Here is an 18,799-nt window from a genome sequence, read left to right as displayed (position 1 = left end):
TGTGTCAGTGTGTTAGTACAATGTCAGAAGCCAGATGAAAGTGCATATACACCTGTACCCTGATAATGTAACCACATTGTCACCCCACAAAAAACATGGATAATACAGTAATGTGTCTGCCTAGTGATATTACACTGAGCAGCATAGAGAGTGATAGAAGCTAAATTAGCAATAACACTGAGTAAATTGTAAAGTAAGCGGTTAAAATGATCTTTTTTTGTGTTAACATCAGAAGGGGATTGAGACCCCTTTAAATTCAATGGTGCTGCGAGGAGCCTCTGCCACTGCTGACTTCAGAGCTCTGCAAAGCTGAGGCAGAGAAGGAAGCAGAACTCCTGCATGGGAAGGTAAGTAACTTTTTTATTATACAGCTACAAGGAAAGATAAAAATACCTTTTGCTTACCTATATTCTTATTCATTTTTCCTCTTTCATAGGAAAAAAGAGAGTTTCTAGGTGCCACAGAGCCCTCGGAAGTGTGCCCCTAATTTTTAGATTCTTAGTCATCAGGCTGCAGGGAGAATTTGGAGGATGCTACTCACAGGACCTGCTCACACCTTACAGAAAATGTAAATATTGACTTTATATGTTACTATATTTTGATATGGGATAATATCAACTCATTTTCATGTTTACCCTCTCCTCTCCAGAACAATCTGAGAAAACACTTGAATATTTGATCCTGTCATATTTGTGTTATTATTTGTAAATGCCTATTTGTTCATAAACCTCCGCTTTGATGTGAGTTTTATGTAAAATGTATGTTTTTATGGCATTTTCAATGCATTTTTTTTTAAATAATTTGTTTTTGTCACAAAGTTAAATGAGGGTGGTACAGGTGTCAACTGTTAATCAAGGCAAATGGAATCCCCTGGTTGTCTGCTTTCAAAAAATATATAGGTTTTAGGGGTGCCTTTGCTTTTTAATCAGTTTTTTGCTATATTTTTCAGATTGTGACTGTCTTAAAATTTCTACCTGAAAAGCAGATATTTGGTTATTTCAGTTTTTGTGATATTATGATGATTTATTTATGTGAACATATGACTATGAGGTATCTATGAACTCCACACATGTTCACCTATTACATTCATGAGATATGAAAGTAAACATTTTCTGTTTGCAGCACATTTTGCCTTTAAATTAAAATTTTATGTATAACATGTTACACTTTGAATCAAAATTAAACACGTTAATGCAATTTTAAAAATGGGGTAAATGTCTGCTTCCAGAAAATATATGGAAAATATATGTAAAATATAATTTTAGACAAATAAGGGTGTGTGTATAAGTGATGTGGGCCAAGATGCACAGGGGACATAGAAGAGGAGAATTTTAAGTTTAGAGGGCAATGATGTTGGGGAGGCACATTGAGAGTATTATAAGTGTGAAGCACTATGGAATTTGATGGCGCTATATAAATAAAGATGATTATTATTAGCGATATTAGCGAGAGCAACAATAGGGCAGTCATTTATAAGTAAAGGGGCACAGTAAGCTGGTAAGCAACAAGTGAGGACGCCACTGGAACGCCACCATGAGACATTATACCATATCTGGGCCTCCTTACCGAGAATGTGTCTATGGATTCAAACTAACCATCCAAAACAAAATTAAACTACAATTAGAAAGCATTGCCCCTATCCCTACATCGTTTCTCTACATGCCTATAAACTTAAACAAGAAGGTACTAAAGCTGTATGCAAATGACCTGAGAGAGGTCCAATGAGTCATTATCATTTTCAGCAGTCCAGGACATAATGATATGGCACTCCTGGTTCTGGCTGCCTCTCCATACTTCCTGGTTCAGGCGGCCCCCTGCAGCCTGTGTGTGTATGAGATACTCCTATACACATGACTGACAGCCTGTGAAATGATCTGACACTCCTGGTTCTGGCTGCCTCTCTATTCTTCCTTGTTCTGGCGGCCCCCTGCAGCCTGTGTGTGTATGAGATACCCCTATACACATAACTGACAGCCTGAATGATGATGTGACACTCCTGGTTCTGGCTCCTCTATGTAATCCTGCTTCTGGTGGACACGCTCCTTGCAGCCTGTGTGTGTATGAGATACTCAATGATGGATTAAGATGACCATGGGCCCTGGGCTGTATGAAAATTGTGGGCCTCTACAAGTCTTATTATTTAATGGCAATTACTTCCTTCATATGGTAATAGACCTTCTGCCCACTTTTAGTCCTGCAGTTTAAAGGAAACCTACCACTTGAAGTGGCAGGTTTCCGATGCCAATACCGGGCACCAGCTCAGGGTGAGCTGGTGCCAGAGCTTATTTTAGTTAGTGTTTTAAACCGCGGTATCGCGGTTTAAAACACTTTTTAAACTTTATAGCCGGCGCAGGCAGGCACGCGCTTGGCGCTTACCGTGCACACGGCTCTCATTCACTTTCTATGTAGCCGCGCGCATGGTAAGCGCCGAGCGCGTACCTGCCTGCACCGGCTATAAAGTTTAAAAAGTGTTTTAAACCGCGATACCGCGGTTTAAAACACTAACTAAAATAAGCTCCGGCACCAGCTCACCCTGAGCTGGTGCCCGGTATTGCCATCGGAAACCTGCCACTTCAAGTGGTAGGTTTCCTTTAAGGATTTTTAGAGGAGCTTCAAAATCCTGGAAGGCCCTTGTATACATATGTGTTGAGGATTCATCGCTTTCCTGAGAATTTCATGCAGGGCCTTCTCTCTATTATCTTACCAGGGCTTTATCAACCTTGCCAATTGATTCATTTGGTCATGGGCCCCCTAGAAAGCTTGAGCCCTGGACGGCCACCCAAACTGCCTATATTATAATTCACTACTGAGATACTCCTATAAACATGGCTGCATCCTGTAGCAGTTGTAACAGCCTGACATGCTGTTGCTCCTATATACTACTTGTGTGGCTGATTTCTGTTTCTCTCACAGGCAGCAGATAAAGCACAGACACTAGCAATGCTTTACTATACATTACACACAGACATGGGCAGGGGGAGGTAACAGGGGTGACATCGCCCCGTCTCATTCACATAAAAAAATATATGATTTTAGATCGATTAATGTATGAAATGACCAAATAAAGGCTGGGATGGATCCTTGTGAGCTGCTCCAACAGGTAGTAGTGACAGAATTAGTGACATAGACCTGATGACAGGTGCTCTTTAATTCTCCTTAACGTACCTGTATGTCATGGAACTGTTAAGCATGGATGAAGAGGGGTCAGAGGGTAATCCGTCATCGAGCAGACATTGGGTTTGTTGCATATTGCAGCAAACACCCACCACTAACACCCACTATCGGCACTGATTGCAGGTATTAACCCATTGATTGCACCCATTGAAGCCTCCGGTGCCATTTAAAGATGGTGGGCATCTTTGTTTTGCTCATCGGGGGGCAGCGATCTGTTGCCATGACAGCATCGGGTCATACAAAGACCCGAGCTATCTTGTTTTAGCCCATCTATAACAATGTGCGATTTGCACATTGTAAGAGATGATGTGGAAAATCCCCATATGCAGCCATACTGTACAGTACATAGCAGTATATGGTAGTATCAACCAGACAACGTAAAGTTAAAGTACTCTAAAAGGAAAAATATTTTTAAAAAATATAAATAAATGTTACAAAAAAAATTAAATAAAACCTAAAAGTTCAAATCACCCCCCTTACCCTAGAACTAATATAAAATAAACAAGTTAAATCATAAACATGTAAGGTATCACTGAGTTCTAAAATGTCCAGTCTATCAAAATATAATAATGGCTATTCCCAGCGTTGAACCCCATAACGGAAAATAGCGCCCAAATGTCTGAAACGCCACTTTTTTGCCATTTTGCAACATAAGAAGTGATCAAAAGGTTGCACAGTCCTCAAAATGGTAGCTATGAAGACGCCAGCTCATCTTTCAAATAAATTACACTTTACACAGCTCCGTACACCGAAGTATGAAAATGTTATTAACGTCAGAAAATAGTGAAACAAAAATAAAAAATAAATAATACAAATTTTTCTTTTGAAAGCAAGGTTTTCATTTTTTTTAAATTAATTAAAATGCAATAAAACCTGTACAAATGTAGTATCCCCGTGATCCTAGGAATAAAGAATAAATTAGATGTGTTGTTTTGAGTGCACTGTAAAGGTCGTACAAACCGAGGCCACAAGACGCAGATGCGTTTTTTCACTGATTTCACATTTGGAGTTTTTATCCCACTTTCCATTACAAAGCATGGAATAATAAATACAGCCAATACAAAGTGCAATTTGCTACACAGAAATAAGCCCTCATACAGCTCTGTACATGGAAAAATGAAAAAGTTATAGATTTTTGAAGGTGTGGAAAGAAACATGAACCAAAAAAGGCTGCAGCCTTAAGGGGTTAAAATCTTCACCTAATAACCTTTCACCTTAAATCTCATTTACAGAAATGGCCCTTACCTATCCAGTCGAGCACGGTCCATGTAGGTCAAATCTCCTTCCTGCATGGTATTTCATTGCTGTACTTTAACACTTTCTTTAGATTTATGACTAAAATGTCCAAAATAAAGCTACTCTAATCCCCTTAAATCCTATTATTAGTGGCATCCATTGAAACCCGGGAACTGTGTGTACAATATCCGTTAGTACAAAGCACTCTTGTGAGTGAAACACGTAATGACGACATGTCACTTCTCTTAATGTTCACGCCTGCAGCTATGTTTGCTTCACTTTAAATATTATTTGCCTTTTGATGACAGTGTCGTAGTAGAGAATCGTGTAGAATGTGATGTATATGTGTTAACCCAGTGTGTGCCATCAAAAAGCAATTAAAAGATAATCAATTCTGCTGTGATTTTACAGGGAAGCCACAATCGCCAGCATGCTCTAAAAGACTTTGGAAGTCACAAGCCCTGGCAAATAAAAAATCATTTCAGGTGTGATTGACAGAGAAACCCCCAGCATAAATAACAAGCCTACCATCAAAACACAATTGTTTTAGACATCTATTGAAAGGGAAATTACAATTTCCATAATAATCTGAAAGAGGTTGTGACTTGGAGTTGGAATATCCTTCTCCAAGTTGATGATGATCTACAGTCATGGCCATAAGTTTTGAGAATGACACAAATATTAGATTTTCACATTGATCTGTTGCCCTCTGGTTTTTATGTGTGTTTGTCAGATGTTTTTATCACATACAGAAATACAAGTGCAATCATATTATGAGTAACAAAAGCTTTTATTGACAGGTAGAATGAGTTAATGCAGCAACTCAATATTTGCAGGGTTGACCCTTCTTCTTCAGGACCTCTGCAGTTCTCCCTGGCAGCTCTCAATCAACTTCTGGACCAAATCCTGACTGATAGCAGTCCCTTCTTGCACAATCATTGCTTGCATTTTGTCACAATTTGTTGGTTTTTGTTTGTCCACCCGTCTCTTGATGATTGACCACAAGTTCTCAATGGGATTAAGATCTGGGGAGTTTCCGGGCCATGGACCCAAAATCTCTGTGTTTTGTTCCCTGAGCCATTTAGTTATCACCTTTGCTTTATGGCAAGGTGCTCCATCATGCTGGAAAAGGCATTGTTGATCACCAAACTGCTCTTGGACAGTTGGGAGAAGTTGCTCTTGGAGGACATTCTGGTCCTATTCTTTATTCATGGACGTGTTTTTAGGCAAGACTGTGAGAGAGCCGATTCCCTTGGCTGAGAAGCAACCCCACACATGAATGGTTTCAGGATGCTTTACAGTTGGCATGAGACAAGACTGGTGGTATCGCTCACCTTGTCTTCCCCGAACAAGCTGTCTTCCAGATGTTCCAAACAATCGGAAAGGGGATTCATCAGAGAAAATAACTTTACCCCAGTCCTTTACCTTTTGCAGAATATCAGTGTGTCCCTGATGTTTTTTCTGGAGATAAGTGGCTTCTTTGCAGCCCTACTTGACACCAGGCCTTGTTCCAAGAGTCTCCGCCTCACAGTGCGTGCAGTGCACTCACACCTGCCTGCTGCCATTCCTGAGCAAGAGACAGTCCTGGTGCTTGCTGGTCCTTCTTGGGCACCCTGGAGCCTTTTTGGTAACAATGGAACCTCTCTCCATGAATTCCTTAATGATGCAATAGATTGTTGACTGAGGTGCAATCTTTCTAGCTGCAATACTCTTCCCTGTTAGGCCAGTTTTGTGCAGTGCAATGATGACTGCACGTGTTTCTTTAGAGATAACCATGGTTAACAGAAGAGAAACAATGATGCCAAGCACCAGCCTCCTTATAAAGTGTCCAGTGATGGGATTCTTACTTAATCATGACAGATTGATCTTCAGCCCTGTCCTCATCAACACCCACACCTGTGTTAATGGAGCAATCACTGAAACGATGTTAGCTGCTCCTTTTAAGGCATGCCTGCAATGAAGTTGAAATGTGTTTTGGGGGTAAAAGTAAATTTTCTAGGCAAATATTGACTTTGCAATTAATTGCTGTTAAGCTGATCACTCTTTATAACATTCTGGAGTATATGCAAATTGCCATTATAAAACCTGATGCAGTAGACTTTGTAAAAATTAACATTTGTATCATTCTCATAACTTATGGCCATGACTATACTGAAGTGAAGGTTGTCTGACATGTAGAAGACATCATTCCAGTGTCATAATGTGCTGTCTTCTTCTAACAAAATCCACTGTGACTCCTAATTTTGTTGTGATCATCCACACCGGGTGTTCAGCCATACTCTGAAAACCCATCCTTCCCAGGCGTTCTATAACATATACAGCAAGCACATCATTTAAAACACAAAAGCATATTAATTCCAATAAAAAATGTTTGCCTTTGATTGCATTTACCAGCAAGGAAATTAGACAATGCAAGACACCGGGCGCTGGTTACCAATTACAAGCGTTTCCATATGTGATTGGGCCAAGTCCTGTCTCCAGGCACTTGCTTTGTGTTTGTAAATGCAACACAAACGCCATTTGTGACAGCACCATTACATGGGTGTTTTAAGTTCCTAAAAGATAAAAAGTCTGATGGCTATATTTCCACACTGGAGTCCTGGGTTCGAGACCCACCCAAGTCAACCTCTCCAAAGAGTTTGTATGTTCTCTCTGTGTTTGTGTGGGTTTCCTCCCACACTCCAAAACATACTGGTAGGTTGTTTAGATTGTGAGCCCCATGTGGACAGGGACCAATTCTGCAAACTCTGTGTAATCTGTTGACACTATATAAATAAAGGATTATTATTATATGTATATAAAGTTGTATGTATGACCATCATGCAGGGAATCCGGATCACTGGTCATTTTTTAAGGAGTGAATACACCCCTGTATAAAAGGAGTCTAAGTCTCTGCTTAGGAATTCTGGGTTGCCTCTGCTAAGTGAACTTCTTCTCAAGGATAAACGTCTACACTAACGAAAAAAATTAAAAGAATATTGCTCTGTCAGCAAATTTGACTCTAGTTAATGTACCTATCCAATAAATCTACCTGTGCTGTGTGCACCTGGGCTGATCATTAAAAACATCCTTTATGTCTTTCCAAATGTTTCATCATGTCATGTCAGGCACTTCCTGTAAGGGCGGGTGATAATAACAATATTAGGTGCAGCACATTTAACCCTTTCCTCTTCTGGCTGCTGAGATCATATTGAGAATTATGTAACATTTACAGGTCATTTTGTGCACTTTTGTGTGGACTGTCATGGGTGCTCCCACGATCGATGTCACGGATCGCAGGCACACCTGTGCCCTTCTCTGTGGCGCTGCACCCCCGGCCCGCACTCACCTCTCCATGCCCCTGCTCCTGTCCCGGATAGGCCGTGTGCCCGTCCCCGGTCCCTAGGGCGCGCATGCGCCAGCTCTATGAGATTTAAAGGACCAGCGTGCTGCTGATTGGTGCTGGCTCTTCCAGGTTTTACATAAAGGCTGGCTGTTCCCATCATTCCCCGCCGGATCTTTGAGTTACCAGCCTTAGAGAAAGTTTCCTTGTGAGTTCCCCATGTTCCTGTTTCTCCTTTGCTTTGATCTCTTCTTGCTGACCCCGGACCTGAACTCCGATCACTGCCGCCAGCCCTGACTAACATCCTGTACCTGACTACGAGACTGTCATCTGTATCGGTACCTCAACCTTGGCTCCCGCCGCAGCAAGACCATCCCGCTTTGTGGCGGGCTCTGGTCGAGGTTCCAGTCCCAAGTGTCGGCTAGTACCATCTCCCACGGTGGTCCAGGGGGTTCACTGACCCCAAGCCCTGACAACTGTTTCAAAAAGGAAACAAATATCTTTTGATTTCTCTTATAGCACCATACTGTAATTTGTAACACTGCCTATGTGGGCTTTAGAATGTGTCCAGTTTATCAGAACATTTGGTTTATCCAGAAGGGCAAGTGACCTAAATAGCTATACCAATTGAGCACTGGTGCAAAAGTTCATCCTCAGCACCATTCACTTTTAGGAGAGTTGTCCCTTAAACTGTTCTAGAAGTCCCATTGAAGGGGAGAGACTATAGGGCAGATTTACTTACCCGGTCCTGTCGCGATCCATCGGCGTGTTCTCTGTGGAGGATTCTGGTCTTTCGGCGATTCACTAAGGTAGTGGCCCGATGTCCACCAGGTGTTGCTGCTGCGCTGAAGTCTGTCGGAGTTCACTGGAGTTCACGATCCATTGCTGGGTGCAGGTAAGCGCGTGTCAAGCGACACTTTTTTTTAAAATATGGTGGTTTTTCCAAATTCGTCAGGTTTTCTGACAGCCACGCCCCTCGATTTCCGTCACGTGCATGCCGGCGCCGATGCGCCACAATCCGATCGCATGCGCCAAAAAAAACAGGGCAATTCAGGGAAAATCGGCAAAAAATTGTAATATTCAGGTAACCCGACGGAAAAACACGATTCGGGCCCTTAGTAAACGACCCCCTATAAGTGTCAATAGGGGCATAATGCCTTTGAGAAATTTTGTAAATACTTTACAAATCGTGAAATAAATCCTGTTTTATATTCATACTGGGAAGTGCCAAATAAATGACAGAAACAGCCCTTAAATTCTATGTTTAACACTGTTAGGCACGATGTTAGGCACAGTGTGGCTGAAGCAGGGGGTACAGCTCAACCTTTCTAAAGCATTCAGTAAATATAATCCAAAGCAGTAATTGACTGCTGCGGATTCTGAGCCACTGTGGGGTTTTATACAACATGTGTACACATCCCATATACCATGTTGTCACTGCAAATCACTGCTGGTCCACTGCAGATAGGCTGCAGTAATAATGCCAAAAAAGGATTCAATGGCAGCTTGTGTGTAAAGATAGAAAAAAAATGCCATGCTCACCAAGGCAATCTCTGTTAGCAGAAATACCAAAGAAATATTGAAGTTGTAAACTGTTCAACTCCACGACAAGCTGAGGAATGGCACTGCAAATGCTGCTCTTGTCTCGACAGGTCTGCATCTACATATATGTAATTTTATTATTTGATGACCGCTCAGGTAGCTGTTTGCTAAGAATAGGTGTGCAAACAGCTTTGTATGCTTATGCCAACTGATGCTCCATCCTCAAACAATAAAGCGAAGGTATGGACTGCTGTTATTACAGGAATATAAACAAATGGACTTGTGGGGAGGGGTCTCACTGAAAATATCTCTTCCTCCCATTTATTCTCCAAGTTATAATCTCTGGGAAAATATTTGATGTTGTGTTAAGTGGATCTGATAAATCTGACGTTCGAGGGAAAAGTTTAGCCGCTTTGTTGATATTAAGAAACGCCTTTTCAAAAAAAGATTGAACAACAATAAAGGGATTTCGGTACAAAGCAGAAAATGTTAGCAGGAATAATGAGAAATAAAAGAAGGAATAAGATTTCCTGTAAATGTAAAAATAAAAAAAATGTACATATTACAGACACTTAAAACCATCTACCATGCCCACTGGCTTAACTTCTGTAGCGCTGCAGGGGTTTATGGCAAAGTATATACTATTTCTATTCCCTGGTGGTCAGAGGTATGTAATGTAACTGGTCCCTGTAAGTTAGTGTTTGATATAGAATTGAGTTGGTCAGCATTTTATTCTCTGATAAGTATTTTTGGGGAGTAATTCCTGCTGGTGGTACATGCATTGTCTCTCCATTGCTGGTCACTAGCACCTGCATGTTCTAAAACAGCAAGCCCCATTGCAATGCATTGTGCAGCGATTCACTAAGATCGTGCAGCTGAAATCATGAATGAGTCGCTTCCCCACACTGGGCCGATAGAGTTTACCATCTTTTTTGTGGTGTACCTCTAACATAGGGCCTGCGAGACAATTTAAACGTTAAATACGGCACTCGGTCTGAATCAGTTGGACCATACAATGGCACACCCCCTAATTTGTGCCGCATGGAAGCCAGCCACAAAAAGGTTGCGTGCGCCACAGTCCCAGTGCCCCATAGTGAAAGCTGTAAAATCAAAGATTGCAAAAAATTGGTTTGGAGAAGAATGGGGAATAAAAAACTAAAATACATGGGAAAACTTAGTTCTGAAATTACAACTTATCCTGCAAAAAAAAGCTGTTTTCGGCAGGCAAATTATAAAGATATCGTACTCATAAGGAATTGAATATAAATGAATACAAGCAACTGGGTGTAATAAATACTGTGGGCAGTGATAGTCTAAGGAAAGAGAATGTTAATATCCTGGGAAGTATGAGCTGTTACCTCCTCAGCCTCCTATACAGCTTCCCTGTTTCCAGATTGTTATTCTGTGGCTCAGTTTTTGAAACTCTGTTGTTCTGTTTGCTAGTTGTGTCCTTTGATATCTTGTTGTGACTTTGGAGTGACTACTCTTTGTTTCTTTGTGCTATTCTCTCTACCTGTTCCCTCCATCTAGCAGCAGGAGCCGCCAGGCAAAAGCCAACTCTCTTTTCTCTCTTTCCTTGCGGGTCACTCAGGGTAATCTAGCAGGTTCCAGATAGTGGGTTTGCCTTTATCAGTGCGGTTTATACACAGGAAAGTCAGTCCGAATTGCTGACAGTATAGTTACAAAGGGGTTAAAAGTGCATCCTATAATAATTAAAAACTCATAAAAAACTCATAATATTCAGAATGATGCATTATTAATGTGACGGCTTCACCTCTCAGTGTCATTGCATTGTTCTTCTCTGCCACCTGTTGATGCTCTGTTCTTCAGAGATGAACTGGTATATACTATATGTAGTATTCTATCCTGATGACTTACTACTGTCACATACTTTTGGACATGTGGTTGGAGAACATGCAGCCTGAGGAGGTGAGTAGAGGTTGGACCCCTAGTCTAGGTTTAGCAAGATGTTTGGCATGGGGCAAACCCCACCAGAGTGGACTCCTATCCCAGGTATAAAATTTTACCATCATGCCGGTTCTTACCGTTTGATCTTGTTATAAATGCCTTCTCCTTACTTGTTTAAACTGTGTATTGACTTGTTATCTATGCATGCCCTAAAGGCAATAATGCATCAACCTACGTTACTTTGTATGTACCTTAACTCTCTCAATAAAACCTTGAATGATAAAAAAAAAATTTTACCATCATGCAATGGCTATATAGTGGTAGTTATAGCTCTTACAGTAAATAAAAATTGCAGTACACAAAAATATAATGACTTACAGGTTACATCTCTGACTGTGTCCATCCACATTTCCTGTATCTTCCTGACCAGGGCCACCACAATCACTTGTTCCAGCTACGTCTTGTATTTGTATAACTTGCTACACACATTTGGTGACATAGTCAGGATCCATCTATTTTCATGTTAAAATTAGTGACCATGTTTTCAACAAAAAGCAAGTATTCCATTTATGTCCATCAATTTGGAATTATAATTGAGAAGGATTTGGTAGTAATGTGTGACCATATGTGCAGAATAGGAGCAGTACTACTCCTGGTAGCTCAGGGCTCATGGCAGTCTTAATTCGCCCCTTTCGGTAACATTTAAATCAATGGAGCGGGTATTCACCAACAACAACATGCAATTTTGGGGAGGGTTGTCACTTTCTGATGACATCATATGCTTCCGGGCCTTGTGTTTTGAAAACTATTTGTTAAACAGTTAATACTGCAACAGGTGCCACAGGGGTGGCATCTGTACCCGAACAGATTGTTCAAATTCACAAATTTTCACAGGTCCTCTCATCACTACTTTTCTGTCAAATTTTATACTTATTGGTTTTAAAGTCAAAATTTCCTTTTCTGTGCAATACCTTAAACATTTTTGTGGAGTTTTTTTCATGACATAGGGATAGTTAAAAATTGTTAAGGGACCTTTTTTATTTTTAGGTTGTTTTAGGGTTAAAATTACAATGACCTGCAAAAAAGTTATGTTCTGTAATGTATAATATATATTTTTTCAGTTTTCAAATTAATTAAAAATGACCTTTATAAATTAATTCCCGGGTGTCTGATGGTCGTTTTGATATATAATATATATATATATATATATATATATATATATATATATATATATATATATATATATTTACTACAGGGTCACCGGAGTTCACATAAAGTGCATTGTCCGACTATAATTGACCGTCCTGCAATTAACTAAGATCGTGCGCTCAAAGTCATGAATGTGTTGCATTCCCGTTCAGGTCCTACCGAGTTCACCATCTTTTTAGTGGTGAAAGTTAAATCCCGCTCTCAGTCTGAATCAGTCGGATCATCTGACAGCGCCTCCCCCCCCTAATTTGTGTTGCATGGAAGCCAGCGCAGCTGTGTCACAAAAAGTGTTGTGTGTGACACAATCCCAGCACAGACACACTTATTAAATACCTTTGCAAGCCCTTTTACCCCTGAAAACGGTGCACAGTCCTACAAAAGTGCGTGCGCAACCCTTAGTAAATGAACCCCATAGTCTCAGGCAAAAGGAGCAACTATGGCAATTTTTTTTGTGTAATGGAGGGGGGTATTTATTTTATTGGAAATATTGTTTATTTTTAAATATTTATTAATATTTTATGTGTGTGTGTTTTTTAACTTTAATTTTAGGCTTCTGAGAATTAGAAACAAGTATAATGAGCATATTTGTTTTTTTTTTCTGCCTGTGGTCAGCGCACCATCGTAAAATCAAAATCTACTATTAGTCAATGAGCGCTTAAAAGAAATCAATCATCAAGATCAATCGCCATAAACCAGGGCAATGACTCATAATCTAGCTACTGTGACATTCATTCTTCTTACATTTGTTAACCATGGCCTCCATTCTTCTTTAATAAATGTTAACAATTATGCTAATGAAGCGCTGATGTGTTTCCAGAGCCCCTTAGTGCTGCAGCGTAACAGGCTGTTCAGCAGAACATGGCTCACCCTCCCCTTGCTCTCTCCCTTTCCCTGCACCTGTGTAATCTAGCAGCAACAGGAAGTGCAGGGAGAGGGGAGACCTGCTCTGATCATTGTAACAGCCAGTGAAAAGACATCACTGAGGGGCTCTGGAATCACCCATGATTTTTAAAGGAAGCAGGCTGTGGATAACAAATATTAGAAGATTACCACAGTCAGGGTTCCTGGATCTATGGGAAAGTGCCCCTGGTTCATCATGAAGGATTTTGATGGTAGATTTTCTTTATTACGCTTATTTAATTGTTCTACATTAAAACCACTTTTGTGTTATTAGTTTAGTTACAGTTAGTTACAGTATAATAACAGCAGGCTGAAATTTTAGCAACAAATGTAGGAATGCAGGAAAACGGATGTGAATTCTTTCCTGTGGGGGCATGTGCTATCAACTGTTTTGGTAACTGTCACATAGGTTGCCCAATCACTGGTATCCAGTCTTTCTACACAGCTTTATGAGTATAAGTTTCACTGCTCTAAAATGTGTTACCAATAAAAATTGAGAATATGTGGATAAATCAGTGGTGACAGAAGCAATTTAGTCACAGATAAGTCACAATAAGAAAAGAAGTCTTAAGGTGCTCAAAAAGATGACGAGCTTACAGGACGAAATTACCTCCGGAGACCTCTATGCTGGTCAGACCCAGCAGCTCTGATTAACCCCTGCAGACCAGGTAGTCACGGCAGCACCATTGGCTCCTTCAGCGCTATGCAGTAAAGAAAGAAGAAGGCAGAAGAGGTAATAAACTGTGTCTACCTTCCCCCTAGGGTGTCCGGTTGTGTATGACAGCCAAAGACGCATTTCTGCGGGAACAGAAGAAACTGCAGCGATGCTGAATAAGTCAAGATCCGTTCCCGTTGATGTCAAGCTAATCTATGTCTGTGAAACTTGAGGCCTCTCAGAAGAAATAAAATGAACATATTTGTATTTCTTTCTGCCTGTGGTCAGAGCACCATTGCAAAATCAAAATCTACTATTAGTCAAAGAGTGCTTAAATCTATAATCAAAATCAAGAACTGTAAACCAGGGGCACTTACTCATACGTCCAAGCACTGTAACTATGGTAATCTTCTTATTTTTTTATTCATGGCCTCCATCCTTCTAAAATAAACTTCTACAATTATTGTAATAGGTTGCTGAGGGTTGAGTGTTTCCAGAGCCCCTAAGTGCTACAGCATCACAGGCTGTTACAATGAGCAGAACATGCCTCACTTTCCCTCTGCTCTGATCATTGTAACAACCAGTGAAAAGACATTACTTGGGCACATTTGCAAGTTTTTAAAAGTTGATGTTAGAAGGAAGCAGACCATGGATAACAAATATAAGAAGATTACCACAGATATAAGATATAAATCTCTTGATTTATATACTTATCACTGTTTTGTTACTAGGATATGGCTAGCAAGATTGGTGGTATGCTCCAGTGCACACTCTGCCGCATGTATACACTGCTGGAGCAAGAGTTCGAGGGTGAATACCGCTGTGACAGATGTGCCCATATTTTTCTACTGGAAGCTCGTGTTAGAGATCTGGAGGAAGATATTGCACGGCTGCGAGCAATTGACAATCTTGAGAGGAGTATGCTGCTCACTGAGCAAGCAATAAGCGGGGTAGAAGTGGAGGGTGGAGAGGGAAGCCAGCAGGGCCAGGTGGGTAGCTGGGTTACTGTAACTAGAGGGAGTAGGAAGGGGTCAAAGAAAAGGAAGGCCAACTCTGACTCTGAACATCCAAGCAAAATTGCAAAATTGTGCAATGATGTAAGGACGTCAGTGTCAGAAATGGCAGCCCTAGCGGATCCTGCTCTCCCTCACAGCCGGGGGAGCAGACCAGCTAGTAGTAGGGTGGATGGGAGTGCAGGTAAGCCAAGGCAGCTAGTGGTTGTAGGGGACTCTATAATCAGGAAGACGGATAGAATAATTTGTCGCCAAGACCGCCTCAACCGAATGGTTTGCTGTCTCCCTGGTGCCAGGGTTCGGCATGTGGTGGAAAGGGTGGATAAATTACTGGGAGGGGCTGGGGATGACCCAGCTGTCGTGGTCCATGTTGGTACCAATGACAGAATAGATGGTAGGTGGAGGAGCCTGAAGAATAATTTTAAAGAACTAGGTTCAAAGCTTAAGGAAAGGACCTCCAAGGTAGTATTCTCCGGAATCCTACCTGTGCCATGCGCTACACAGAGCAGACAGCGGGAGCTCAGGGAGTTAAATGCATGGCTCAGATCCTGGTGTAGAGCAGAGGGATTTGGGTTCCTAGAGCATTGGGCTGACTTTTCACTGGGGTACAAGCTGTTTTCTGCAGATAACTTGCACCTAAGTGGAAGGGGGGCTGCTGTGCTGGGGGAGAAGATCCTAGCAGGGGTGGCGGAGTATTTAAACTAGGATCGGGGGAGGAGGAAAAGGAAGACACTGAAGGCGTAGACAGGTCAGAGAGGGGGCAGGTTATGATGGTGGGTGGTGAGGTGGGCGGTGTATGGGGGCCTAAGGCAGTGGATAAGGAGATCCACAAGTTGCAGAACAGTGGTGAGGATATATGTGCCAGTAAAATTACTTTAAATCAGATAAATAACTGTGGAAAATTAAATTGTATGTTCACAAATGCCAGAAGTATCTCAGGCAAAATGGGCGAGCTTGAGGCTCTGATATTAGAGGAACAGTTAGATGTTGTTGGTGTAGTAGAGACATGGCTTGATGCATCGCATGATTGGGTTGTTAATATTCAAGGTTTTACACTCTTTCGGAAAGACAGGGCAAATAGGAGGGGAGGTGGTGTATGTCTGTATGTCAGAAGAGACTTAAAAGCGATTGTGAATGAGTCAGTGGTCTCAGAGTGTGAGGAGGCTGAAACTTTGTGGGTTGAAATTCAAAGCCAAGAGAGCTTTGAGAAAATTATTTTTGGTGTAATTTATAGACCCCCTAACATCTCTGAGGAAATAGAGGGTCACCTATATAAACAGATGGAGCGGGCTGCACAGGAGGGGACCGTAGTGATAATGGGAGACTTTAACTTTCCAAATATAAATTGGGGTCAGGGCTCGTCTTCATCTATGAAGGGGAGACATTTTATCAACTTTCTGCAGGATAATTTTATGTTGCAGCTTGTAGAAGATCCCACAAGAGGTGACGCATTGTTGGACCTTGTGATTTCTAACAATGAGGAGATTGTCCAAAATGTCAGTATCAGGGAACCCCTTGGGAACAGCGATCATAATATAATTATTTTCCTCTTAAACTTTAAAAAGCAGAAACAGGTGGGAAAATCGAAAACTTTGAATTTTAAGAGGGCTAATTTCCAAAAATTCAGGGCTGCAATACAGGATATAGACTGGGATCAGATACTGTCACATGGTGATACTAATGTTAAATGGGAGAAATTCAAATCTATCCTGGGTTTTTATACTTCTAAATTTATTCCAATAGGCAACAAGTATAGACGGGCTAGATTACACCCCGCGTGGCTTACAGCTACAGTTAAAAGGGCAATTAATGAGAAAAAGAGGGCATTTAAAAAATATAAATCTGACGGGTCACCTGAGGCTTTCAATACTTACAAAAAACGTACCAAAATCTGTAAAAAAGAAATCAAATCAGCCAAAATACAAAATGAAAGACAGGTAGCTAAAGATAGCAAAACAAATCCCAAGAAATTTTTTAGGTATATCAATGCAAAAAAAAATGGGTCACAACAGGTTGGACCCCTTTATTCTGAAAATGGGGCATCGGTGACTGGAGACCAGGAGAAGGCGGAGATACTTAATAGGTTTTTTAGCTCCGTTTATACAATAGAAGAGAGAACTTCTGACTTGGGTGGTGCCAGTGCGGGTCATGGATCCTGTGATATACTAGGCTGGCTAAATGTAGACATTATCCAATCTAAGCTCAATAAAATCAATGTGTACAAAGCTCCTGGACCAGATGGGTTACACCCCAGAGTTCTTAAAGAACTCAGTTCTGTTATTGCTGTACCGCTGGCTAAAATCTTCAGGGATTCCGTAATGTCTGGTGTGGTGCCAAGTGACTGGCGCAAGGCAAATGTGGTGCCAATATATAAAAAGGGCTCTAGAACTTCGCCTGGCAATTACAGGCCTGTAAGCTTAACTTCCATTGTGGGGAAAGTATTGGAAGGGTTAGTAAAAGACTACATACTGGAGTATGTGACATCAAATAGTATAATAAGTGACAACCAGCATGGGTTTACTAAGAATAGAAGTTGTCAAACTAACCTTATCTGCTTCTATGAAGAGGTGAGCAGATGCCTGGATGGAGGAGCAGCTGTGGATATTGTGCTCTTGGACTTTGCAAAGGCATTTGACACTGTCCCTCATAGACGCCTGATGGGTAAAATTAGGACTATTGGTTTGGCAGAAATCATTTGCAATTGGATTGAAAACTGGCTGAAGGATCGTATCCAGAGAGTTGTGGTCAATGATTCCTACTCGGAATGGTCACCAGTTATGAGTGGTGTACCTCAGGGTTCTGTGCTTGGCCCATTACTATTTAATATATTTATTAATGATATAGAGGTAGGTATTAATAGCACTGTGTCTATTTTTGCAGATGACACCAAGCTGTGTAGTGTAATACAGTCTATGGAGGATGTTCATAGGCTGCAGGGTGACTTGGACAAACTGAATGTTTGGTCATCCACTTGGCAAATGAGGTTTAATGTGGATAAATGTAAGGTTATGCACCTGGGGGCTAATAATCCAAAGGCAAAATATGTCCTTGGGGGAGTAAATCTGGGAGAGTCCCTTGTTGAGAAGGACCTGGGGGTACTAGTAGATCATAAATTGAATAACAGCATGCAATGTCAATCAGCTGCCTCTAAAGCCAGTAGGATCTTGTCATGTATCAAAAGTGGTATGGACTCTCGTGATAGGGATGTAATATTACCACTATACAAGGCACTGGTTCGGCCACACCTGGAATATGCTGTCCAGTTCTGGGCACCGGTCCATAAAAAGGATGCCCTGGAGCTGGAGAGGGTTCAACGTAGAGCCACAAAAATGATAAGGGGTATGGAGGGTCTCAGTTATGAGGAAAGATTAAAACAACTAGATTTATTTAGTCTGGAAAAGAGACGACTACGAGGGGACATGATTAATTTATTTAAATATATGAATGGTCCATACAAAAAATATGGTGGTAAGTTGTTTCAGATTAGATCAAATCAAAAGACGAGGGGGCACTGTCTCCGTTTGGAGAAATCAAGGTTTAATCACCGGAGGCGACAGGGCTTTTTTACTATGAGAACGGTCAATCTGTGGAATAGCCTGCCTCAGGCGCTGGTCACAGCAGGGAAAGCGGATAGCTTCAAGAAGGGTCTAGATGCCTTTTTACACCTAAATAACATTGATGGTTATGTTATTTAGAATTGTTTCCCCTAAATCCCTTCCTCATCCAATCCCTTCCCTTCCTTGGTTGAACTTGATGGACAAGTGTCTTTTTTCAACCGTAGAAACTATGAAACTATGAAACTATGAAGTCATGGTGCCTGGATCTATGAGTAAGTGCCCT

The 18,799-nt window shown here is 41.2% G+C and overlaps 1 long non-coding RNA gene across 1 annotated transcript; it reads left to right on the top strand.

Annotated features, from left to right (window-relative positions):
* Nucleotides 1-238: 238 nt before the first annotated feature.
* Nucleotides 239-14,179, top strand: LOC140066050 (uncharacterized). The gene is made up of 3 exons (XR_011848087.1): nt 239-347; nt 437-568; nt 14,054-14,179. It is a non-coding gene; the product is annotated as an uncharacterized lncRNA (long non-coding RNA).
* The last annotated feature ends 4,620 nt before the right edge of the window (nt 14,180-18,799 follow it).

This window comes from Engystomops pustulosus, chromosome 6, assembly GCF_040894005.1.
Source record: "Engystomops pustulosus chromosome 6, aEngPut4.maternal, whole genome shotgun sequence".
NCBI lineage: Eukaryota > Metazoa > Chordata > Amphibia > Anura > Leptodactylidae > Engystomops > Engystomops pustulosus.
Note: the sequence above shows the minus strand (reverse complement) of the source record. Positions and strands in the feature narration are given on the sequence as shown.